This window comes from Delphinapterus leucas, chromosome 18 (genome assembly GCF_059928025.1).
Source record: "Delphinapterus leucas isolate spDelLeu-1000000601 "Yukka" chromosome 18, BTC_Dleu_Yukka2, whole genome shotgun sequence".
In the NCBI taxonomy this organism is placed as follows: domain Eukaryota; kingdom Metazoa; phylum Chordata; class Mammalia; order Artiodactyla; family Monodontidae; genus Delphinapterus; species Delphinapterus leucas.
The window spans coordinates 57,582,681-57,610,053 of record NC_143146.1 but is presented as its reverse complement, the minus strand read 5'-3'; the positions used below and the strand labels follow the sequence as shown (position 1 = coordinate 57,610,053).

At 42.6% G+C, this 27,373-nt stretch overlaps 1 protein-coding gene across 1 annotated transcript in view; it reads right to left on the bottom strand.

The window, feature by feature from the left end:
- GPALPP1 (GPALPP motifs containing 1) overlaps window positions 1-27,373 on the bottom strand; it is a 75,718-nt gene continuing 48,345 nt past the window's right edge. The window contains exon 9 of the mRNA XM_022574880.2: window positions 1-27,373. This exon is cut by the window's right edge and continues 17,012 nt beyond it. The gene's annotated coding sequence lies outside the window, so the exon portion shown is untranslated.

The window sequence follows — 27,373 nt, the reverse complement described above, 5'->3', positions numbered from 1 at the left end:
GTATGGTTTTCCCCCCAAACCATACTCCTCCCCGTAGACCCAGACCTCCTCTTGGACAGAACTAGGCCAGCGCGTTTGCCTAAGTTATCCAAGCAGAGAGGAGGTAACTCAAGTGGTTATTGAGATCATGGGACTGGATTAAGATTGTGGTGCTGGACTAACTTTTTACCCTTGCTACCCCAAATGATGTGAGTTCGTAAGGTCAGATTTGTTATGGGATACGACGGCCTAACACTCTATTCATACATCTGAGTGCTGTGTGAGCGAATTCACAACCCTGACACAGGTGAAGAATAAACATTTATCAATGTACCATAAACATCCTTTCAGGTCAGGATATATACATCCTAGGCATTCTTGTGTGAATGTACTGCCATTTATTTAACTATCTTCTTATTTATCCATAATCAATCTCTCTCTGGTGTTTGTTATTACACCAGCCCCTTGAATGTATATCTAGATACTCTTCTGAGAGATTCTTCTATGGCATAGACCCTCGGGGGGAGGATTTCCAGATATAAGAGGAAGCATATTCAACCACTGACAGATCCTGGCAAACTTCCTAAAAGATTTCCTGATACCATAATTCTATCAATAGTCAGGGCACGCCTTCACAACTATTTCAGCCTGGGTATGATATACACTACAGTTGCACACATGTTATCTAATTTTTGCGTAAAGTTTTTTTCTGATTATAAAAGTTATATGTGTTTCAGAAGATGGACAGAATTTCTTTCACTTGACCTATCAAGGAAAGCACTGTGTATGCTGGGATGAGATGCACGATGCACTGCATGGGGTGAGGGATAATTCTCCCCCTGGGATGTTCAGGTGAGAAACTCCCTCAGGAGGATGGGCTTCTGACTTTGCTGAGCTTGCATTTCAGAGTAAGCCCTGAGCCAGAACGGAACCTTCTATGTTCCAGAGGGGAGAATTTGAAGGTGGCAGGTGGGATGGGGATTCTGAGAGGAAGGCCCCCGAAGCCAGTGACAAGAAAGCCTGCGCAGGGGAAGGACGAAGAGGTAAACCCCGGACGCAGGGTAAGTAGAAAGGATTTTGGAAGTGAATGTACCATTTCCTAGAGTTCATAAATTCCCTTCCTTTTTGTGTTAGTTGTGCCTCAGAATATGTATTTAACCTCTTTATTAGAGATTTTGTGAGTTGATGAGTTCTGGCCTTTGTCCCAGGAAGGCAGCTGCACAGCTTTCATGAGTTGTTTCTACACAGCGAAGAGAAGCCAGGAGAGCCAATCTCTGATGGCAAGAGTGGAAGAAGGTGAGGAAAGGTTGCCACCGATGGATAAGAAACCTATCTGCAGGCTTGCTCTTGGTACTGTTCTAGGGAACACATCTAAATCTGCTTTGCCCTCCCTTCAAAACCCATGTGAGCAAGTGAAGGGGCAGGGGATCACTTAAATGTAAGACTGAGTCCCAAGGTTTTAGTCACACCTCTGGAAAGGGGTCTGGGAATCCTTGTAGACGGTCCCAGAAGGGTTTAGGTGTTGTGCACCTGTGCAGAAGAGATGGCCAGGGACAGCTGGGCATCACCAGAAAATGCAACAAGGAGCAATGGGAGGAACAACCTGGGAAGTGTGAGAGCCACTGGGGAAGTAGGGGCCACCTGAGAGCAGGGAGGGCCTGCCTCTACCTGGGCTGGTCAGGGGAGTCTTTCCAGAGAGCACAGCACCTGAGCTGAGTTTGAAAGATGGACAGCAGATCTCCATAAAGACCAGGGTGTGGAAGGGTGAATCTGATCCCTAGGGCTACAGTCACAGAAATGTATTCTGCCACAATTCTGGAGGCCAGATGACCGAAATCAAGACGTTGGCAGGTTGAACGCTTCCCCGGAGGTTCTGGGGGAGACTCCCTTCCTTGCCTCTTCCACCTTCTGGTGATTACTGGCTTCCTTGGCTTGGGGTCACGTTACACCAGTCTCTGCCTCCATCTTCACGCTGGCCTTCTCTTCTGTCCCTTTTAAGCACGCTTGTCATTGAATTTAGGGCCCACTTGGATGACCCAGCATGACCTCATCTCAAGATACTTAAATCAATTACATCAGCAAATAAGGTAACATTCACAGATTCCAGGGGTTAGGACGTAGACAAGTCTTTTGGGGGTGGGACACCATTCAACCATCAGAGGGCACTCCATTCAGAGCATCTCTGGGAAGAACACAAACTCCTTAACAGAAGGTCCTGACTATAGGTCCCGGCTATCTTTCAAGTCCTAACACCCACTATTTCCCCTGACCTCAAGGTGTGATTAACTGCTTTTATTTCCACCAATGAAAGGTTCTCCCATGTCTCCATGTTTTGTACATGCTGTTCCCTCTTTCCATTTCAATGAATCAAGTTGGATGGTGGAAGGAGAATCAATAGGATGGAATACTCATAGGGAGCAGGTTTAGGGGGTGAGGCAAACAGGCTTTGTGGTTCCAAATGTTCATATCTCCTCAGTAAAATCTTCCTTTGGACAATCTAGCTACGTTCGGGAGGTCCCTTTACCATTTTGTCTGACTTTAAGAAAGTCACAATTAAAAGGTTTATTTGGGTGAAATGTAAAGAGTTCCTCTCTGAAATTTGATTTCATGTTTACTCATGAATAGCAACTGCTCTCAAAAGAGGTTCACTTTTGAGTAAATTAGAAGTCTGTCTCTGAGCACATAAATACCCTAAAGGTTTGTTTTGTTTTGTGTCTCAGGAGAAGTAGGGCAGAATGAGCTGGATATTCATAAGGCTGCAGGTAACTTGTTTTGGACGCTCTCAGCAGACTGGAGAACAGCAGCTGAAGTGCAGAGAGATGCTTGAATTTCACTGGGAATTGTCAACATGAAGCGAATGACGAAGATGCCAGCCACAAGATCAATGTCTTCATATCTTTCTTTTATTGCCTCATTGAAATTAAAGCCTAAAGTGAATTATGAAAATATACAAACAAACGTCTTCTGCCTTGGATTTATGCCTGGCGTGCTGTGAAATTGTGGTGGGATGATTGCTTATGTATTATGCATGTTATACTACAAAGGAGGGACTTTAATATGTAATATGGAGTTTCCATGTGATAAAAATGGGTCTATCAACACAAAGGCAGATGAAGAGTGCATTGCTGATAAAAGATCATAAATAGATGAGGAGAAGTAAAGAGGCAGGGAAGAAAAAGAAGCTAATGTGGGCCAGACACAGAAACGGTATAGAATATCTGGTGCACAATCAAAGGCACATATTTTGGGGGGATGTGGTACACAGAATTCTAAGATGACCACCCAATGGCCTTGTATAATCCCTCCTTTTGAAGGTGGGCAGGATCTGTGAATATGACGTGTGTCACTCCTGTGATGAGGTTGTGTACTTATGGCGAAGGTTAAGGGATTTTGCCCATCAGTTGATTTTGAGTTAATCAAAAGGGAAATTACCTGGGTGGATCTGAATCAGATGAAACTCTTGAGAGTGTAAGGTTCTCCTGCTGGCCTTGAAGCAGCCATCATGAGTTCTATAACTGCAAGGAGAATTTTGCCAGCAACCAGGTAAGGCTGGAAGAGCACTTGGAGCCTCAGGTGAGACTCCATCTCCTGGCACTGACACCTGATCGCAGCTTTGCGAAACCCGGAGCAGAGGACCCAGCTATGCCACATCAGGTCTCCCAAGGTACAGAAACTGTGATCTAATAAGTATGTGTTATTTTAGGGGGCTCCATCCCAGGTGATTTGTTACACAGCACCATGCTAGGTGCTGGGGATACAATGGTCCCCAAGGCAAACACAACCCTGCCCTGCAAGGGACACAGCAAGGAAAGAGATGACCATTGGCTGATGTGTGAGGAAAGGGAGGTACTTTTCAATTAACTCCTCCTATTGCCCCTGTAGTGATTCTTTCACTACAGCCCCTCTGCCATTATGCCCGCAGGGAAGCGGAACAGGGAATTTGGAAAGGAAGGGAATATGACATGGGCGAAATCCCTGCCGGGCAGGCAGGGAAGGAAAAACAAATCCTGTTGGGTTCTGAGAGGTGAGGCAGAGGAGAAAGAAGGCAGGGGAGGCAACCACGTGGGCTGGTCCCCCCTCTCATTCATCCTCCCCAAAGTTGGGGGAGGGGAGAGGTTTTAAATAACCGGAAAAGTTCTGGGGAGATTTCAGAGTAAGGGGTATTGTTCCTCTCTTTTCTGGATAAATATTGGCACATTATTAAGTGCCCTGAGGTAAGTGCTGAATCCATCACGCACCTGCTTAGGTGGTAAGCTGGAAATAGATCTAGGCAGGGGGACGGCCAGAAACAGGGCCCGTTCCCTCCTCTCAGGTCTGCGACCTGATCAACAGTCAGCTCATTCAGTCCCACTTGCTTCTCTTGAGACACAAGATAAAATAAACCTTTAGGACGTTTATGTGCTCAGAGGCAAACTTATAATTTATTTAAAAGTGAACAACTTTTGTGAGTAGCTGCTATTCATGAGTAAACATGAAATCAAATTTCAGAGAAGAACTTTCCACATTTCACACAAGAAAGAGATGGTTTTCAACCAGAAGAGAACAGGGTACCTTTAACTAGCAAGCGGAAGTGTTTTCTCTCATTAGTGTGATGGTGGCTTGAAGGCAAGATCAGACCACTATTAGCAAATAATGGGATCTTTTTCTTCTTCTTTTTTCCCTTAGCATCTGAAAGTATCTGGGGTATAATTGGCCCCAATATAAGCAGTAGCAGGGGTTTTCAGTGGGTGCAATTCTGCTCCCCAGCAGACATTTGGTAGTGTCTGGAGACATTTTTGGTTGTCAGAACGGGGGCGGAGGGATGGTTGTGCTAGTGGCATCTAGTTGATAGAGGTCATCGATGCTGCTAAACACCCTACAGTGCACAGGACAGGCTTCCTCACTAAAAACTATCCAGTCCCAAACGTCAGTGATGCCACTGAGAAACGCTGCCCTGGGGAAAGCACGAGTTGCTAAGGAAGCACTGATGAGGATCCCCCACTCAGATGAGGGTGAAAGGGAGGAGAAGGGAAGGAAGGTTACAGACAGGGACTGGCCTGAGCAAAGGTGGTGGGGTACCTAGAGTTGGAGTGGCTGAGAGACAGGAGACCTCTGCAGAGATGAGCCGTGCACAGACTCTGGACTTCATTCCAAGGACCTGGGGGAGACGTCGGGGGGTTTTAGGCACAGAGCAAGTTTGCCCTTTACAGCTTACAAAGGAATTTCAACTGCTTATCATTGGATCTTCATAATAACTCGGTGAGGAAGGAATTGAAGCTGTTATTATTTCCATTTAAAAAGATACCTGTATTTCTTGACTTTCCTCACACAAACTGCCCTCCTGCCTGTGGCAGGAGGAAATGCCGACGGAAAGAAGAAGGGAGAGATGCTTTCCTGCCTTTACGTGTGGAAGTGGCAAAGCTGGTAACTGCCTGATTCTCCCACGGACCATCAGTGTGTTGATTTTGCTCTGCTCTTCAGCCCTTTGGTGAACCACGACTAGGCAACAGCTACTCAGAACCACACAGTTAAATCAAGTTCAAGTTCTGCTCTGGCAACTGCCTGCACAAGAATTGTGGGATTAGTGGAAATAAAGACGGACCATGAGTTCATATAGACATAAGTAGAATTATCACTATGGCAGCATGATTAGCTTGTCAGAAGTCAATGGGCTGTGCACTACGGAGAACAGCATGGAGGTTCCTTAAACAACTAAAAATAGAGTTACCATATGATCCAGCAATCCCACTCCTGGGCATGTATATGGAAAAGATGAAAACACTAATTCGAAAAGATACATGCACCCCAATGTTCATAGCAGCACTGTTTACAATAGCCAAGACATGGAAGCAAACCAAGTGCCCATCAACAGAGGAATGGATAAAGAAGATGTGGTACATATATACAAGGGACTATTACTCAGCCATAAAAAAGAATGAAATAATGCCATTTGCAGCAACATGGATGGACCTAGAGATGATCATACTAAGTGAAGTAGGCCAAAGACAAATATCGTATGATATCACTTATATGTGGAATCTTAAAAAATGATACAAATGAACTTACTTACAAAATAGAAACAGACCCACAGACATAGAAAACAAACTTATGGTTACCAAAGTGGGAAGGGGAGGATAAATTAGGAGTTTGAGATTAACAGAAACATACTACTATATATAAAATAGATAAGCAGTAAGGTCATACCTTATAGCATGGGGAACTATATTCAATATCTTATAATAAACTATAATGGAAAAGAATATGGAAAAGAATCTGTATATTTATATATATGTAAAACTGAATCACTTTGCTGTACACCTGAAACTAACACAACATTGTAAATCAACTATACTTCAATAAAAAGAAAGTCAATGGGCTGTGAAACCTTATTGAACCAGATGTTAATTAATCAGTGTGGAAAGATAAGCTGCACAGAAGGACAGGTTACCTTATAAGTGGGGTGAAATACTGGTATTCAGGTAGAAGAAGGGCAGCACATTTAGAGCAACGTGCTTAAAGTATGGCTCGTTCATATCACTGACTTTCAGAGCATCTCCTACTCTTTGTCTGCAACTGGACTGCCCTGAATTTGCAATGTGCTGGCTTTTCCTGGGAGGCACAATGCAATGAGCCTTCTCCACAGACTCTATGTATAAAGTCCTCCAACCGCGCAGCAGGTGAAGGTGTAGTGTTTTGCCTTCTGTTCTGCAGGTGGTGAAGAGGAGGATTCTGTGTATTCACTGTCCAGGGCAACGACTGCCTAACAACTTCTCTGATATATCTGAGAGATATTTGCCAATAAATATAAATTAAGTGAAAACCAGAATAAATTCAAGAAATAATTTCCATCAGGAACCATGATTGTTTTTCATCGTTTAAGTTTGGGGACTATGCTAAGTCCTCTGAACTTATTTGCCTTAATTGTAAAGGACACACACAACACCCCTGTGCTCTAGAACCTTCAGGGGCTCCCTCTGTTGTCAAAATTAAATTCAAATGCCAGGCACACAAAATATTTTACAATCTGACTCCACCTACTCTGCCTTCCTTCCTCCCCATTTGGGACCCCAATATGGAAGCAGTGCAGAGGTCACATCAGGGGCCCTGCCACTCCTCCCTTGGGATGCCCATTTAATGCCTCCTTCTTTCTTTTTCTTTCTTTTTTTTTTTTGCGGTACGTGGGCCTCTCACTGCTGTGGCCTCTCCCACTGCGGAGCACAGCTCCGGACGCGCAGGCTCAGTGGCCATGGCTCACAGGCCTAGCCGCTCTGCGGCATGTGGGATCTTCCCGGAGCGGGGCACGAACCCGTGTCCCCTGCATCGGCAGGCGGACTCTCAACCACTGCGCCACCAGGGAAGCCCTAATGCCTCCTTCTTTCTGACAATGTTAGACAATGTTAGAAACTGCCCTTCCAGACATCTATCTGGAAGATGTCTCTGGATCACTTCAAATGATGAATTGGTTGAGGGTGTAGGCAAAATGACTGTGCTTGCAAACCCAGATTTTGGGCACCAGAGCCAAGCTCCTTGTCCTTTGACCTATACATGAATATCAGTTTGATTCTTTTTTTTTTTTTTAACATCTTTATTGGAGTATAATTGCTTTACAATGCTGTGTTAGTTTCTGCTGTATAACAAAGCGAATCAGCTCTACGTATACATATATCCCCATATCCCCTCCCTCTTGAGCTCCCACCCTCCCTATCCCACCGCTCTAGGTGGTCACAAAGCACCGAGCTGATCTCCCTGTGCTATGCAGCTGTTTCCTACTAGCTATCTATTTTACATTTGGTAGTGTATATATGTCAATGCTACTCTCTCACTTCATCTCAGCTTCCCCATCCCGTCAGTTTGATTCTGACATTGGTCATTTGCAAGTACTGTTCAGCTCACAAGGATCCCCTGCTCTGGGGAACTGCCATCCCGATCCACAGGTCTCTGGAGTGGACCTCTGGCAGCTGTATTTGTATCATAGGATCCATAGTTTTTAGAGCTAGCACTTGACCCTGTAAAGGAATCTCTTCTCTGGAAATTTTTAATTGAGATCCAGGAAGAATTAGGTGGTACACATTAGGTGGCTGGAGCTGCAACTTACAAATTTAACAGCCATGAAGCAGCCACCTTCACTGTGAACCTGCAGAGGATGCAGAGGAAATAAGTCCTCAGAGAGAGAAGTGTAACAAATCCATATGGAGAAGCAGAGATGAGAGATGGAGAAAGAGACCTAGAAGCTTTGCAGACCTTAATTTCAGTAGCTTTCTGAAGCCCAGCCCAGCCACATTCCTGTGCTTGTGGACCAGGAAGTAACATCGTTATCTTTACGACAAATCCTTGCCTTTTCATTTCTGTCTTACTCAGTTGCAGATTACAGCACACTAGGCTCATTTAATGGTGCAAATCCCCCCTCCCTTTCCTCTTTCATCTTCAACCTCCATTTTCTTACCTCAATCCCACTGTTTAATACGCAATCCATTGTGACTATAACACAAGTTGTTTATCCATTTTCCAATGGTTGAACACTTAGGTTGCTTCCTTTTTATTTTTTTTATTTTTTAAAATTTTGGCTGCGACATGTGACTTGCAGGATCTCAGGTCCCCGACCAGGGACTGAACCCGGGCCACAGCAGTGAAAGCACCAAATCCTAACCACTAGACCACCAGGGAACTAGGCTGCTTCCTTTTTAAAAAAAATTTAAAATTTCCTTTTTTGCTATTTCAAAGAAAGCTGCTAACAATATTCTTGCATATGTCTACAAGTGCCCATAATTAAGAATCTTTAGGGTATATTTCTAGGAGTGGAATTGCTGAGTTGGAAGTTACATATGTTTAACATTACAAGATAATGTCAGATTGTTTTCTAAAGCATTGTACTAGCTTGTGCTCCCACCATCATTACCAATCAATAAATGACCGATAATATTTACTGAGCATTTATCATACACCATGCAGTCACACACTGGTTGAGGTTTAATGTTGCCCACTCTTGCATTCCTAGGAAAAACACTGCTTGATCATGATGTATCTTATTTGTAATATACTGCTGGATTTAGATGGTTAATATTTTATTTAGATTTTTGCATCCATGCTCAGAAGTACAAAGGGCCCAGATTTCCTTTTCTTGTCCCAATACTGCCTGGGTTTGAAATCAGGGTTATACCAGCCTCAAGAAAAGAGGTTATCCCTCTTTTTCTATTTTCTGGGATGATTTGTATAAATGGTTATTTTCTGTTCCTTGAAAATCATCAAAACTCAACAGTAAAACCATTTAGAGCAGGCCTCTTTATTGAGGGTAAGATTGGGGATGTCCTTGATAACAATGTCAATTTCTTTAACTATTATCAGTCTCTTCAAATTTCTTTTCCCTCTTGTATCAATTTTGACATTTTTGGGTTTTTTTCTGAACAAATCTCTTTTATCTAGGTTGTCAAATAGTTACTCATTTTATTATTACTTTAAACTGCGGTGTTTGCAGTTACTTTTCTATTTTGTGATTTAGTTGCTTCTTGTCTGCTGTTTTCTTGATCAGTTAAAAAAAAACCCAGCTTTTAGTTTTCTAAAAGCTGATGTCCTCTGCTTTTATTTTTATTGATTTCTTTCTTCTGGTTTCTTTGGGTGTGACCTGTTGCTTATTTTCTGACTTCTTAAGCTCATGTGATTTTAGTATTTTGGTTTTTGATTGTCTGTTTTCTTATTTTTCTGCTTAGAACATCACCCCCCCTCCACCCAGAGCTCCACAAAGCTCTCTCCCCTCCTTCCAATTGTCATTTAAATGTCACCTTCTCAGCGGTCTTCCTTGCCCACTCTATTCAAACTTGCAATTCTTCCTCCCTCTCCATTCCCCTTCCCTGCTTTATTTTTCTCTGCAGCACTTATTACCGTCAAACATAGCATATATTTTCCTTCTTTATTACTTATCATCTATTTCCCCACATTAAAATGTGAGTTCTTTTTAATGCCATTTGTAGCAACATGGATGGACCTAGAGATTATCATACTAAGTGAAGTAAGTCAGAGAAAGACAAATATATGATATCGCTTACATGTGGAACCTAAAAATATGATACAAATGAACTTATTTACAAAACAGAAATAGACTCACAGACATAGAAAACAAACTTATGGTTACCGAAAGGAAAAGGGGAGAGGGATAAATTAGGAGTTTGGGATTGAAACATACATACTACTATATATAAAATAGATAAACAACAAGGACCTACTGTATAGCACAGAGAACTATATTCAATACCTTGTAATAACCTATAAGGGAAAAGAGTCTAAAAAAAAGAATACATACGTGTATATATATGTGTGTGTGTGTATAACCGAATCACTTTACTGTACACCTGAAACTAACACAACATTGTAAATCAACTATATTTCAATAAAAATTTTTTTTAAATGTGAGTTCTTTTAATTTGGTAAATTTATGGATCAATCATCATCATATCTAGAACATTTTCTTCACCCCAGAAAGTTTCCTTGTGCCCCTTTACAGTTAATTTCCCCTCCATCCCAGTCCCAGACAACCACTGATCTCCTTCTGTCTTTATAAATTTGGAAGATAGGGTTTTGACTGTTTTGCTCACTGCTACAGCTCTAGTATCTAAAGCATTTGGCACATAACAGGCGCTCAATAAATAATTGTTATATAAGTTTTTCAAATAATCTTACCCCTCCCCCCATACGCTCTGTCAGTTTCTGGAGGTGTTGTGTTTAAAATCTCCAAAAATACTTGTTGATATATTTGTTTCTCTCTGGGATTCTGTCCATTGATGCTGTATAAATTTTGGAGTTATTGTTGATCTACGATCTATTGTTCCTTTTTTCAATATGTGACATTCCCTTTATTGTCTATGACGTTTAAACTTTGAATCCTATTTTTTCTAATATTAAAATTGGTATCTTGGTTATCTTTCAGTTCCCATACCTTAATCTTTTCCCATCTCTTTATGTTTTATCTGTCTAGATCCTTTTTAAGTGTGTCTCTTCGTGTGGTTAAAATGTTACTAGATCTTATTAATTTTTTTAAGACTCTACCTTCTAAATGGTGAGTTCAACATTTTCATTTATTTCTGGCTTTTTTTTTGACATTTTATCTTATATTCTCTACACTTTAATTTTCTGGATTCATCTCTCCTTTCCAGATTTCTACTGGGTAAACTGAATTAAGACCTTTAATTATATTTACTTTTCCCTAGCACTTTCTTGCACACAAAAAAATCTGTCTTTCCCCCACATAAGACAAGTATGATACCACATTCTCGCTTTCCTCTGGTTGGTCTCCAGCCAACGCTGCTTCCTTCTCCAACACACTGGGGATCACCTGGCTTTAGTTCTAGACTGCAATCATCAGAAGAAAGAGACGATCCCTCCTTCTTTCTGAGTGTCCTGCAGCACCAGATCACAAGCACTTTTTCTCTCTCCCGAAGAGGGAGGTGAGAAGAGCTCTCAACTGTCTTTGTAGGTCTCTAGGTCCATACACTTTTTCTCTATAGCATTTATTAGCATCAAAATTCTATATATTTACTTATTTATTATCTGTCTCCTCCTATTAAAATGTTAAGCTCTTTTTGTAAAATGTTATTTTATTTATTTATTTTAAAATTTATTTATTTATTGGCTGTGTTGGGTCTTCATTGCTGCGTGCGGGCTATCTCTAGTTGCGGTGAGATTGTGGCGGCTTCTCTTGTTGCAGAGAACGGGCTCTAGGCACGTGGGCTTCAGTAGCTGTGGCGCACAGGTTTAGTTGCTTCGCGGCACGTGGGATCTTCCCGGACCAGGGATCAAACCCATGTCCCCTGCACTGGCAGGAGGATCTTAACCACTGAGCCACCAGGGAAGTCCCCAAGCTCTTTTAATTTTAATAAATTTACAGAATTGTTCCGTCATTATTGTAATCCAGTTTATCAGGGCAGGGGTGGACTGGGAGAGGGAGCTAGCAGCCTTTGCGAGTTTGCCACCTTCTGAAGTTCCATCTTTTTGCTTAGGCCAGCTTGAATTGGTTCTTGTTATTTGTAGCCACAGAGTCCTAAGAGCAGCATCTATCAATTTGCATGTCATAGCATTCAGCTGTAGACACCAGGTTTTGTGGACAGAAAGTTATCATGGAACTACGTAATGCACTCTTCTTTCTAATTTGCACATATTCACGGATTTAAGAAATTTGTAATGCAAGCATGCAAGGTTACTAGCACACCCCTTCTCTGACATTTTTACTCTAAAATAGCCAAGGGAAGAAATTACTGAATTTTCTAGATCTTGGTCCACAGCTCTGCTCTGAAAGAGTCATCAAGTTTTGAAACTCTCCTCCCCATTTTCTATAGTATTGACATCAAAGTTCTGAGTAATTACTGAAAAGGGTTGAATTTGGATCTTATAACTTAACTTTTCTAGTCATTATTTTGAAAAGCATCACTTATAGCAAAATAAATCAATGAAAACTTAAGGACAAAATATTTACAAGGAGGATCCTGTGCATGATGGTGATAACTAAGCATCAAGAAGTGTCAAGTGAGCACCTTCTCTATGATAAGTGCTGACATTAAAGATACAATGAGAATAAAATATGGTCCCTGCTTTTGGATGGCTTACGATCCAGTGAAGAAAGCATGCATGCATTGTGGTAGGCATAAATCTAAGACAGTCTCCAAGATACCAGTCCCTGGTGTGCAAACACCTTCTCCCGTCTAGTAAATTAAACAATAATCTAGGTACTGCTGTGAAGAGATTTTGATGATGTAATTAACATCCCAAATCAGTTGACTTTAAAATAGGGAGATTTTATCCAGATTGGCCTGACCTCATTATATGATCCCTTCAAGTCAGTGTCTAGAGGTCAGAGACGGGGAAGTCAGAGACTTAAGGTGTGAGGGGAATTCAGAGTGAAGAAGGTTCTTCATTGAAGATGGAAGGGACCATGTAGCAAGGAATGTGGGTGGCCTCTAGGAGATGGGAGCAACCCCTGAGAGGAAAGAGGGACCTCAGTCCTACAACCACAAAGAACTAAATTTGGCCAAGAACCTGAATGAGCTTGGAAGTGAAATTTTTTGCCTCTAGAAAGGAACACAGGTGGGCCAGCACCTTGATATACACCATGTAAGACCCTGATCAGAGAATCCAATCAAGCCTGTCCAGAGTTTTGATCTGCAGAACTGTGAGCTCATAAATGAGGGCTGTTTTAAGCTGCTAAATGTGTGGCAATTTGTTATACAGAAATAGAAAACTACTACATGCACAAAAAAGAGAATAATAATGCAAGAAAGCTTCTGTGCAAGACATGCTGCTCTATTACATGTGGAGCTGTAACCGTCTCCATGTCAGGGGACTATGCGTGCAGATAACGTGGAAGATTCTGGAGGATATTTTGAGAGTCTGTGTTGTTGCATAGTTAAGAGCTTAGGCTTTGCAGTCTACGTGACCAGATTTAAATCCTGACTCCATCTCTTATAAGCTGTTTGATGTTCCATAAATTACATACTATCAAGGAATGTTCTGAAAAGTAAATGAAATATAAACACCTACTTGAATGGCCAAAGTCTGGAAGAGTGACAACACCAAATGCTGGTGAGGAGGTGGGGCAACAGGAATTCTCATTCATTGCTGGAGGGAATGTAAAATGGTACAGCCACTTTGGGAGTAGCTTGACGGTTTCTTACAAAACTAAACATACTTTTACCATATAATCTGGCAATTGCATTCCTTGGTATCTACCCAAAGGAGTTGAAAACTTATGTCCAGACAAAAACCTGCACATGGATATTTATAGAAGCTTTATTCATAATTGCCAAAACTTGGAAACAATCAACATGTCCTTTAATAGGTAAATGGGTAAATAAACTATAGTACTTCCAGACAATGGAATATTATTGAGCACTAAAAAGAAATGAGCTAACAAGTCATGCAAAGAAATGGAGGAACCTTAAATGCACACATGTCATTATACATTTATCCAAACCCATAAAATGTACAACACCAAGAGTGAACAATAAGGTTAGCTAAGGACTTTGGGTGATCATGATGTGTCAATGTAGGTTCATCTTTGGTTAAAAAATACACTATTCTGGTGAGTGATGTTGATAACGGGGAGGGTATACACATGCAGGGTATATGGGAAATCTCTGTATCTTCCTCTCAATTTTGTTGTAAACCTAAAACTGTTCTAAAACAATAAAGTCTCAAAAAAGTAAATGAAATAATGCTTACAGAAGACTTAGTGACCACAGAATGGAGATATTTTATATACAGATATATTTCTAAAAGGAGTATTTATTAAGTTAAATGCTAAATAATTACTGTTTGCTAGAATTTTCCCTAAGAGCTATAGAATGTCTCGAAAGGCACTCTGTGATATAAAGGTTCTACAGTTCATTTCCCCTCTCCTGCACTGTATTCACAGTGCTCCTGGACAAATTATAGGTTCTGAGAAATCCTGCAGTACAGAGACCTGTTTAACTTTGTTTAACTCAGTTATTCTTCAAACTTACTTGACTGCAGAACCCTTCAGTCGGGAAAAATATATCATCATCCGTGAGAGCAATTTCTGTGGAGCTTACAGATATAGACAATTCACTCATTCATCCAAAAACACTGAGCACTGGGCAGCAGGCACTCTGCTGGGGGCTCACAGGAAGAGTCGGGTCTCCTGTTTCTTCACACTTAACACACCAGCAGGGGAGCCAGACACTACCAAATAATCATCAAACACATTATTTAAAACTGCAATAAGTGCGATGAAGAAGTGAAGGAAACTTGAGAGAATAGCATTTAGACTGAGAGAGCATCGAGGAAGATCTTTTTTGACAAAGTGATGTTTAAGCTGAAGTCTGAAAGATGGGGGAGAAGCATTCTGGGCAGGAAGGGAAGATGGTCTGTGTAAATGCCTTCCAGAATCTGGAAATGGCACATGCGGGATATCAACAATATTAATTTGCGGAAAAAGATCAAGGTTTCAGGTTTGGACATGATTATCTTGAGATGCTGTGACATAATAAGAAACATACATTTGTTCTTAGCTCCTGGTTCCTGGCACAGAGCTTCTAAAATCCTTGTAACTTCCTTATTCACTTATTCACAATAAGTCCTTCCGCTACACCTGCGTTTAAGCTAATGCAGTGACTCTTGGAGGTTGGGAGTGGTTGTCAGAAGAACTAACTCTGTGACCAGGGAGTAGGAACTTTCAGCTCCCCACCCTGCCTCTGGGGAGGGGTGTGGGGCTGGAGATTGACTTAATCACCAGTGGCCAATTAATTAATCAATCATGCCTATGTAATGAAGCCTTAATAAAAACCCTAAACAACAGGGTTTAGAGAGCTTCTGAGTTGGTGAATACAAGGAGGTGCTGCTGAGACAGGAGGGAAGGGGGCAGGGCACAACCATTAAAAGAATGACAGAGCTGTTGAGGATACAACATAAACTGGTTAGAACCAACTAGGCCCAAGATGGAGGAAGACTGGACTTCCAGTAGACCTTAAGCCTCATGGTACGCTCATTATAACACATTAGCATCTGCTGAATAACGCACTCACAGGTGCCATGACAGTTCCGAGGCCAACCGTAAAAGGCCAAAAAGTGGGCGATGGCCCAATTCTGGGATAGCCCCGCCCCTTCCCCAAAATATTATAGTAGAATAATCCTCCCACTCCTTAGCCTGTGAAACTAGCCAGCCTGTAAAAACTGACCACCCACGCACTCCGGGGCCTCTTTTGCCTTCGGAGATGGCCCACACTCTGTCTGTGGAGTGTGCATCTATCTCTCAGGGCTGCTCTCACTTTCTGATATGGACCACATTCTGCTTATAGGATGTGTATCTCTCTAAATAAATCCACTTCTTACCTATCGCTTTGTCTCTCACTGAATTCTTTCTGCGCTGAGATATAAAGAACCTGAGCTTCATTAAGTACTGAGATGAATTGTGTGGTTTCAGCTGGAAGACTGGGTTTGCATCTCATCTGAGGTGCGACTGGGTTTGGGTCCCATCTGGGGTGTGGTTCTGTTAAGGAACCGTTGACAGAAACCACCTGCCTTGAAATAGAGACACAGATGTAGAGAACAAACGTATGGACACCAAGGTGGCAAAGTGGCGGGGTTGGTGGTGGTGGGATGAATTGGGAGATTGGGATTGATATATATACACTAATATGTATAAAATACACAACTAATAAGAACCTGCTGTATTAAAAAATAAATTAAATAAAATTCAAATATGCAAAAAAAAAAAAGAAAGAAACCACCTGCCTTGGCCAGGCACGCTATAACAGCTTGCATGAGTTGTCTCACAATAGGAAGGAGAATTCGGGAGGGGCCAAAAGGAGGGAGGAGACGCCAGCCCATAATATGTCCTGCTAACCTCCCAGAAACGCACACACGGGAATCCATCTTGGCTGAGAGATGCACGCACCACCAGGAAGGACCTGAGTCAGACCACATACAGGCAACAAGCAAGATGACTGGCCAGAGATGACCCAGAAAGCCAACTCCATTACCATAAAACCTGAAGCTGCGAGCCATGTGGCAGAGCAGTTCTCCTGGGTTCCCTTACCCTGCTGCCCTCTGCCCAGGCGCCCCTTCCCAGTAAAGTCTTTTGCTTTGTCAGTGTGTGTGTCTCCTCGGACAATTCAGTTCCTAGTGTTAGACAGGAGCCCACTCTCGGGCCCTGGAAGGGGTCCCCCTCTGGTAACAGTTTCACCGGGAGGGTGGCACACCCAGAGAGGGCACACATCCACCCCTCCCCCCTTACTTCGCCTTATGCATCTCTTCCACTTGGTTCTTCCTCAGTTGTATCCTTTATAAAAACCCAGTAATAGTAAGTAAAATGTTTCCCTGAGTTCTGTGAGCCATTCTCCCGAGTTATGCACCTCAGAAGGGGGTCCTGAGAACCCTAACTTCTAGCTGGTTGGTCAGAAGAACAGGTAGCGACCTGGGACTTGTGACTGGTGTGTGAAGTGAGGCCCCTTGTGGAACCGAACCCTTAACTTGTGGCATCTGATGCTAACTCCAGGTAGAGTGTCAGAACTGAAATGAGTTGTAAGACACCTAGTTGGCGTCCACAGAGAACTGGAAAATTGTTTGGTGTGGGGAAAAGAACTTACACATTTGGCATCAGAAGCAATGTGAGTCTAGAAAAATTTCCCTTCAGATACTCATGAGATAGTTAAGGGGAGATGTTTTAGGTAACTGGAAATGAGTTTGAAGCTCAGAAAACAGATTTAGTCTAAATAGTTAAATTATAATTTGCTTATATTTTAATAAAAATTTATTAAAATTATAGTAACTGAAAAAAAAGTCACTGATGGGTATATGAGAAATTAATCACCAAATTTTGTGCCTATTCTAACCAGGAAGAAAATGTCTGAGTGTGCCTTTAATTTAGTCTTATTTTCCTTAAAAAGAACAAAGCTTATTCTAGTGATTAAGGCTCTTAAAGCCCCCGGGAGTCCCAGCTGGCAGCCATAGTAGCTGTTCCAAAGCCAAAGAGGAAAAGTGTTTGTGTCTGCTTAAAAATGGAGTAATTAATGACGTGGGAAAAATATGTTTTCTTTATTTACTTTTCAACATGATGGCTTTGCATGATAAAGGATAGAGTGTTAAGATTGAATATGAATGCCACAAGGGAAAAAATATGTCAGCTGGTATGTCTGTGTTGTATAAAGAATGCTCAGATGTTTAACAGATATGCTGCAAAGACCAAGATGGCATCTTGAAACATCTAGAGAATTCTCAAATTAAAATTCCTAGAAAATGATAACATCCACAAGGAGCTTTGGGCATCTCAACAATACTAACAAAAATTGGGAAACTAGGGCTATTGCAAGGGGATGTGCTGGACAAATTTTCCTGGTAACAAAGCAATGGTGGGGGTTTTTTTTTTTCTTCCAGGAAGAGGACATGGGAATATGCAATCTAGCAGCATTGGAGATACGAAGTGCTTGGCCCACATCCTTTTTATTTTTTTTAATTTATTTTTTCACATCCTCTTTAAGGGCTTCCTATTCATCCTTGAGCTCTCAGCTAAACTGCAAGAAAATCTAACTTGATCTCCAGCCATCCCCTTCCTCTCATCCAGATGAGGCCCCTGTCATAGGCTCTCAAAGAACCCAGTCCTTCTTTCACAGCATGTGATACCATTGTAATAAATCATTCATTATGTATAGGCATAGAGATAATCCACAGCTCAGGTGAGCAAGAAATATAACTTAATTTATACTTCAAGATCCCATTCAACCACAGTGGTAGAAATATAGTTTCAGTCAACTTGGGGGTCCCCAAAGTTTCTCTAGTTCTGCAGGACTAAAGTTCTATAGTTGGAGAGAGGAAGGGGAGGACAAGAAGCGTTGAGGGTGATCATTTTGTCTTTAGTGTCATCTGTCCCTGAAGCTGTCTGCTGAGATTCCCAGAGTCCTCTCTGGTTCTATTTCCTTAGGCACCTCGGCTGTTGAACAACAGCAGTCAGAGAGATGCTTGGAAAACTCTGTGCCCTGCCACACCTCCTCTGGGGCAATGCACACAACCTCACTATTTCAAAGGGAGAAAGCAAGGAGAGGCAAGGAAATCACTAGAGAGAGAAAACATTGGTTAATATTTTAAAAATAGTAGTTCAAACATATGTTTGCTCTCTGGGAATGTGTAGTGAAAGTTGTGTGGGAGATATAATTTGCCAGTCTTTACCTGCTCTGTAAGTCTAGTGTGGGAGCTTAAATCCCTTTAAAAAAATAAAAAATAAAATAACGGGAAAAAAGTTTAAAAATACTATCCAAAAGGTGGAAGCAACCCAAGGGTCCACTGGTGAATAAATAAACAAAGTATCTACACATACAATAAGATCTTGTTTGGCCTTCAAAGGGAAGGAAATTCTGAGACATCTCTGGCGGTCCAGTGGTTGGGACTCTGTGCTTCCACTGCAGGGGGCGTGGGTTCTACCCCTGGTTGGGGAACTAAGATCCCGCATGCCGTGTGGAGCAACCGTTAAAAAAAAAACCTGGGGCTTCCCTGGTGGCGCAGTGGTTGAGAGTCTGCCGATGCAGGGGACACGCGTTTGTGCCCCGGTCCGGGAGGATCCCACATGCCGCGGAGAGGCTAGGCCCGTGAGCCATGGCCGCTGAGCCTGCGTGTCCGGAGCCTGTGCTCCGCAATGGGAGAGGCCACAACAGTGAGAGGCCCGCTTACCGCAAAAACAAAACAAAACAAAAAAAACCTGAATAGTTACTTGACTCTGGATCTCAATGTATAATGATAAATAAAGATGCTTTAAAAAAAAAAAAGGAAGGAAATTCTATCACATGCTACAACATGGATGAACCCTGAGGACATTATGATCAGTGAAATAAGCCAGTCATAAAAAGACATACTGTGTGATTTCACTTACATGAGTGTAGTCAAATTCATAGAAACAGAAAACAGAATGGTGGTTGCCAGGGGCTGGGGGAGAAGGGAGTGGGGAGCTGTTTAATGGGTATAGATTTTCAGTTCTGCAAGGTAAAAGAGTTATGGAAATGGATGTCATTGATGGTTCACAACAATGTGGATGTACTTAATGCCACTGAACTGTATACTCAGAAATGGTTAACTGTGCACTCCTGGATACAGGCTGCTTTACTAAGAGACACGGTATAGTGGCTTAAATAAGTCTCATGTTACATGTATATTAATCACAATAAAAAAATTATCCAAACACATGTGTAATTAGTCGTTTAACATCTTTCCCTGGAGCTAGAGTGGGATCTTGTCCCTCTTATTCAGTGCTATGTGTTCACCATCTAGTACAGTGTTTAGCGGATAGGAGTAACTCTGTAAATATTTGTCAAGTGAATACATGGTCCTGGGAGCAGGACTTGGGGGCAGATTATGACTCAGGAAAGCAGTACTCCATATAATGACCGACCTACGAAACGTTGGCAGGGGATCACAAAATTTGCTACTGCTAATATTCAGTTGCCATACCATAGTGCCTGGATGTTTGTGAACACGTATCTTGATTAAATACAGAAAGAGGGAAAATAGGTATTGTGTTACATATCTCTGGTCACATTATTAATCACTTGGCTCCCTGTAGAAGAGGGCTTCTCTCTTTCTGAGAGAGCCTTTTAAAACAACGATGATTTTTTTTCCAATTTTATAATATTCATTGTATTTTCACAGATTAGCACAAACAAATGACATTTTAGCCTATAAGATTAGACCTAAAATGAACATGTCAGCCTTTTAATTATAGAAAATGAAAGAGAGAAAGGATGTAGCAGAAAGTGGGGAAAGAGGAGAGTTATAGGGAGCAAAGGGAAAAAAAGGTTGGCTCTGGGAATTCCCTGGCAGTCTAGTGGTCAGGACTCTGCACTCTCACTGCCAAGGGCCCAGGTTCGATCCCTGCTCAGGGAACTAAGACCTCACAAGCTGTGAGGTGCTGGCTGTAAGGAAGCTATCAATTGCCACTGAAGATAATATTTATTAAAATTAAAAATTCATATGCCTTTTGACCCAGCAAGCCCACACCTGGGAATCAATCCTACAGAGACAAAACCACCATAAAAACACATGTATGTGGATAGCTATTGTAGCATTATTTGTTGTGACAAAAAGCAAGAAACAAAGCCCAGGGCTGAATAATTTATGGCACACCAACACCATGAATTATTATTCAGCCATTAGAAAGACTGAGTTAAATCTAAACCAATTGACTTAGAGAGATTTTTATGAGATTATTGTTGAATGAGAAGAGAAAGATGCAGAAAAGTGTGTATAATATGATCTCACTTTTGTAAAGCTCCCCCCTCCCCGCTGCCCATGACAAAAACCCTCCAAATCTCTGTATGTGCTTCTGTGAGCATGGAGAAAAATGTGGGAGAATGCATACTTGGTTGGTGACCTGGTTTGTGTGTTTGTTAGTGTGGGAATGGCTGGTGTTGGAGGGGAGGAAGAAAAAGAGGAAAGGAAGGAGGAAACCAAGTAGAAAAGGAAAAGCACTGTACCAAAATAATAATAGCACATGATACATATTTATGTAAAATTATACGTGATATGGAAAGAACTAAGTTAAAAAATTATGCAGGTCTTTCCTTAGGTCAAGGGCTGCTTTTTAGCTTTGATTCCATCATCTCTGAAATATTCATGTTACTAGCAGAGGGAGTGACAGCCTTAAGCAATATTGACCTCTAAGAGAGGTTAAGATTCTTGATCATGGCTGGCTTGCCCTCGCCTGGCTGTGATGGGGGAAGGGCCTGCTGCTTGGCATGTGGGAGCCAAATTACTTATTTATAATAATAGACATTAAGGTGGTCCTTAGGACCTTACAAGGAGCTCCCACAGGTAAAACATGAAAATGGAGTGAGAAGGAAGAAATATGGAAAAAACTCCTGGAGGGTACCATCTTTTATTCACTCTGAGATCTAATGTAGATCCAGGGTGTGAGAACCACCTTCATCAAAGTGTTCTACTATATGATCTGTGATATATGATGTAAAGTATATACAGAGAAGAGGTAGATGGTGTGGAAAAACATCATGTGGTGGTTTGGGGGGCTTGCAACCCCCAAAAGCTTGCTTTGGGGTCAAGTATCCTTGGGTTCAAATCTGCATTTGCTGGCTATAGGCTGCTTTATCTTTTGTTATTTTTTTATTTTTGCGGTACGCGGGCCTCTCACTGCTGTGGCCTCTCCTGCCGCGGAGCACAGGCTCCGGATGCGCAGGCCCAGCGGCCACAGCTCATGGGCCCAGCCGCTCCGCGGGCATGTGGGATCTTCCCGGACCGGGGCATGAACCCGTGTTCCCTGCATCGGCAGGCGGACTCCCAACCACTGTGCCACCAGGGAAGCCCAGGCTGCTTTAATAAGAGACACAATACAGTGGCTTAAACAAGAAAATAGTTTTAAGTGTTTCTCATGTAATAATCCTGACCATTAGTTGAGGGCTGATCTGGTGGTTATGGCGATGCTCACCACTTTCATCCTGCTGTTCTTCCATCCCTTCATCCCTGCATCAGTAAAGACCATTCATCATTACATTTGCCTTCCAGGCTGCTAGCAGGAGGAAAAAGAATAGGGAGGGTGTGCTCCATACCTTCTAAGGGCTACACTCAGAAGCTGAACACAACCCATTCGCCAGACTCTAGTCATATGATCATATCTAGCTGCAAGGGAGGCTGGGAAATGTGGTCTCTGGCTGGCATGCATGCAGTTAAAACTTCCATTGCTAAAGCATACAGGGAGACAGACATTAAGCCAAAAACCACACAGCTATAGATTTATAAATCCTACCAAGTGTGCTCGCTTAGGCAGCACCTATACTAATAAATAAATAAATAAATAAAACCTATGAAGGAATGGTAGGGTGAACTCTGAAAGCATAAAAAGGAAGCTCTGTTCTAGTCTGGGGAGTGAGGGAATTGACTTGTTTCAGCAGAGATCTACAGGACTTGATTAGATGGAGCAAGGAAGAGGGTTCCAGGAGGAGAGAACAGCATGTACAAGGAAGAGGCACAAGGCATATTTGAGGAATTGGAAAAAGGTGTAATTGAAGCAAATACATAAATCTGTTTTCTTCCCAAGGATCTGAGGCTGGTTTGTGAAATATATTCTAATGTGCATACCTAATGGTCTAAAAGAAACCATTTATTTTCTGTGGCTTGGAAATATCTCACTGCGGTTCATCTGGCAGCCCAGAGAAAGCTGACACTGGTTTGGGAAGGTCTAACTATTCCTCATATAAGACCTGGGTAAATGAGTGAAATGTTTGAGTATGTTCCTTAGAAGAATTTGACAAAGTTGTGTGCCTGGTTTGTGTTATTTATGATTTTAAGTAACATTAGGACGTGGTTCTAGAATTTCTGTCTATAATATATTGAAATTCGGTGTTTTGAAAATCATTTGCCTTTTTGCATGAAAGGGGCAAATTGGCATTTGGGTAATGAATCCACCTTGCTATGTGGGAGGTGAGAGCAACAATAATCGTTGACTCACGGAGGCTCATTGCCATACGCTGCACAGGAAAATTGGTTTCATTTACTTTATAATTTCACCTCCTATTAAAACCTTGTTAAGTGTGAGTCATAGTAAACTTGAGGTCCTAGAATTTGAGAGAGCCCAGTATAAAAAATTCATGAAATCTTTCTGCACTGTTTACTCCACTTTTCCTTACTGCAACTGGGTAATCGTTTTTGTTTTCGTTTTTGAGTTTTAATGTGCTTCTCTCCTTTGCTTTCCCAAGGAGATAACTTTCATCTTAGTAAAGGTATGTATCTGATTTGGAGGAGATGAAAATCTTTTATGGGAGGAAAGCTGAGAGAAAGACAGGGTAGTTTCCAATTTTTGGAATTCAAAACCAGGATTTGGCAGCTAAGCTATTGTCTTTTTTTTTTTTAAAGATTTAATTTTTATTTATTTTTGGCTGCGTTGGGTCTTTGTTGCTGCATGTGGGCTTTCTCTAGTTGCGGCGAGCGGGGGCTACTCTTCGTTGCGGTGCGCGGGCTTTTCATTGCGGTGGCTTCTCTTGTTGCGGAGCACGGGCTCTAGGCTTGCGGGCGTCGGTAGCTGTGGCACGTGGGCTCAGTAGTTGTGGCTCACGGGCTCTAGAGCACAGGTTCAGTATTTGTGGCACACGGGTTTAGTTGCTCCAAGGCATGTGGGATCTTCCTGGACTGGGGATCAAACCCATGTACCCTGCATTGGCAGGCAGATTCTTTTCCACTGTGCCATCAGGGAAGTCCCTAAGTTATTGTCTTGAATACGGATTTTGTACGTTAGTAGTTTAGCAAACCCAGGAAGCAGGCCCTGGTATAGTGTAGAAAAGTATAGTGAAATATAAAAAAGATATCCCTAGGGGGGATCACCAGATAAAATACAGGATGCCCCATTAAATTTGAATTTCAGATAAACAAGGAATACTTTTTTTAGTATAAGTCTGTTCCAAATATTGTATGGGACATATTTATACCAAAAAAATTATTCACTGTTAATGTGAAATTCAAATTTAACTGGGCATCTTGTATTTTTATTTGTTAAACTTGACAGTCGTACCCCTAAGATCTAGGACAGCAAGGCAAGTACTACTTATACAGTAATAGGATAATAAGATGTGAGGGAAGTCTAGGGCATGCTAATCATACTGACCATCCAAACTTTGAAGCCCTTTTCTCTATTTGAACAGAGTCTGTACGCAGTGTAGAATCAGAAAGTACCAGATACTTGCTTTCCCAGCCTTCCTGAGATATACATGAGGGCACCACTTGCCAGGCAGATACATCTACCCCAACTTTGATTTGAAAGCTGGTATTTGGAAGAAGCAGGTGAGGTGCAGAGTCAGTTACAGTGATGGCTGATGACAGTGACCTTGGCAGCATCCAGTGTCCAGTGTTGTCAGTGGAGTAAGCTGTGGGGTCCAGGGTCCATAGCAACAGCAGTGTCTCTAAGGCCTTATCCTGAGCATTCCTGGCTGCAGAGCCTCGGTGCCTAGGTTTGGTACTCCCTGGAACCCTGCAAGTTACCAATGTCCTTCTGATGAGTTCCTTTGCCCCTTAACTATGTCAGAGTCAGTTCTGTTCCTTGAATGTAAAAACTGTGCATGCATAGTACTTGAAGTATGAAATATAAGCCTCCTCAGGCTTGAGAAATTGTGGCGAGGAGAATAAGAGGAGTAAGAGGAGAACACAGTGGGCAGAACTGTGCCTGGTGAGGAGATGGAATATAGATCAGCTGGGGAGGACAGAGGCCTTAGAGGACGCTCCCGTGCCGGTCTTCACCCATGGAGCGGTCCTGGGAGTTTGCAGCCAGTTCTGACTGCCTGATGGGGCTTGTTAAGGACCAGTGTCCATTCGGACTGCACAGTGTTTGTGCTCGCTGGGCTTTTAAATATTTTCGTTTTGTTTTTCGTTTTCTAAAATTGTGTTTAAAAAACACATGACATACAATTTACCTTCTTGGGACTTCCCTGGTGGTCCAGTGGATAAGACTCCATGCCCCCAAGGCACAGGGCATGGGTTCGATCCCTGGTCGGGGAACTAATATCCTGCACACCGTACAGTGTGGCCTAAAAAAAAAATTTGCCATCTTAACCATTATTAAGTTGAGTTCAGCAGTACTCAGTATATTCACATTGTTGTAAAGCAGATCTCTAGAACTTATTAGTTTTGGAAATCTGAAACTCTCTCCCCATTAGACAAAACTCCCCTTTCCCTCCCTCCCTCCAGCCCCTTTCTGTTTCTATGAATTCAACTCCTCTAGGTCCCTCATATAAGTGGATTCGTACAGTATTTGTCCTTTTGTGTCTGGCTTATTTCACTCAACATAATCTCCTTAAGGTTCATCCACGATGTTAGCATGTGACAGGATTTCCTTCCTTTGAAGGCTGAATAATATTCCATTGTATGTATAGATCACATTTTCTTCCTTCATTCACCCATCATTGGACACTTGGGTTGCTTCTACCTCTTGGCTATAGTGTATGAACATGACAGTGCAGATACCTCTTCAAGGGCTCTTAAATATTTTGAATTGCTCGTGGGTGCAACCATTTCATCTTGGTGAGACGGAGGGAGTCGCCGAGGTTTAGCTGTCCAAAGCCTCCCTCAACTCCAGTACGGCACGCACGGATAAAATCCGAGTGTGGCTGAGGAGCCTGATTGGCAGAGGAGCGGTAGTTCTACAGCTAAGACCTGTGCAGGGAAGAACACCCAAGCCTGGGTTGATGGCGAGTCACAGACAGACCTCAGAGCAACGGGGGCCCATTGAGGGCTCAGAGTTCAGGGAACGCTGCTGGGCTGGGTCCAGCTGAGTTAGACCAGAGTTGCCATGGATTTTCAGTCTCAGATACCAGCACGGCAGGCAGTACCCCAGGGAAAAGAGATGCCTTCCCAGGTTCTTGAAGTCTCCAGCTCTTTCCGGCCATGATAAGGTTGTAAAAACCATGGAACTCAATACTCCTTCAGGAAGAGAAGCAGGGGGCAAGGTGAGCTATCTGAGAACCACAGGTTACCTACGCAGATTGTCAAATTACTGTATTAGATATAGAGTTACTTCTTTACCTGGCAAAGGTGTGGATAAGGCAGAGAAGGAAGGCTAGATCAGTGGTAGATTAAACAGTTAACTTTCGGTGACCCTGCTCTATTTCCCCACCTCCCCACTGCCCATCACTCCCCCCAGAACTACCCATGCATCATCACTCGGGCTCTGGAACTCCCTATGGAGTTCTGAGCAAGCAGCTCGGCTGTTGCTGTATGTGTCCTGGAGAAAAATCAATGGTTTCCAAGGTGCCTCAGCTTCGAACCCTGTGGGTTTCTGTTCATTCAGTTCCCGCGGTGTAGAACTCTCTCTTCTCCACTTGAGAAACCACATTCGCCCCTCAAAAGCCAGACCAAATGCCACGTCTGGAAAATTCACTGAGACCTGTGCTCCCTTCTGCGTTCCCTCTTCAGGCAGAATCAATCACAGCAGTTTCCCCTGCCTTTTGTATTTGACGGTCATGTGTCTGTCTGCCTGGCTGGGCCATGAGCACGCTGACGACAGAACACATGGTTTTCTTTGTTATACCCCAGCTTCTGACATGAAACTGAACAGGGCACTGTGGGGCTTTCCTGGGAACAGACTCCCTCCATGTCCCCCATCTCTTGTTTGTAGAAAACCTTTAGCTTCCTAGGCCTTCCCCGAGTTCCAAAGAGCAAATTTAATCAGAGAAGTAAGAAAATGAAGAAACAAAGGAAAACAGCCTAGCAAGACAAAATAATAATAGTTTAGCCATAAAACAAAGTCAAGGACCTTTAATTCCTCCTCAAGGGATATAGATAATATCCTGAGCCATACTCGAGTTGTTTTGCAGAGATTAAAACCCGCACCAGGTGGAAGAAGTTAACTGCCTGCTGACCGCAAGCAAGCAGGCCCCAGACCAGCTGGAATCAGAAGGTTGATGATGTTAACCCCCGAAACACCACCGTGTCACCTCACCACCAACCAGTCAGAAGCATGTCCACGAGGTGATCATGTATCCCACAACCCTCTCTCTCATCTATTTTTAATTTATTTATTTTAATTATCTTTTTTTTTTTTTTTTGGCTGCATTGGGTCTTCATTGCTGTGCACGGGCTTCTCATTGCAGTGGCTTCTCTTGTTGTGGAGCATGGGCTCGAGGAGCACGGGCTTAGTTGCTCCGTGGTGTGCGGGATCTTCCCGGACCAGGGATCAAACCGTTTCCCCTGCATTGGCAGGTGGATTTTTAACCACTGCAGCACCAGGGAAGTCCCCCTCTCCCTCATCTTGCCTTTAAAAACCCTTCCCTGAAAGCCATTGGGGAGTTCGGGTCTTTTAAGCATGAGTTGTCCATTTTTCTTGCTTGGCCTTGCAATAAATGCTATACTTCCCTTCATCACAAGCCAGTGTCAGTAGATTGGCTTTGCTTCGTGTCCGGTGAGTGGACCCGAATTTGGTTCAGTAACAGACTGAACA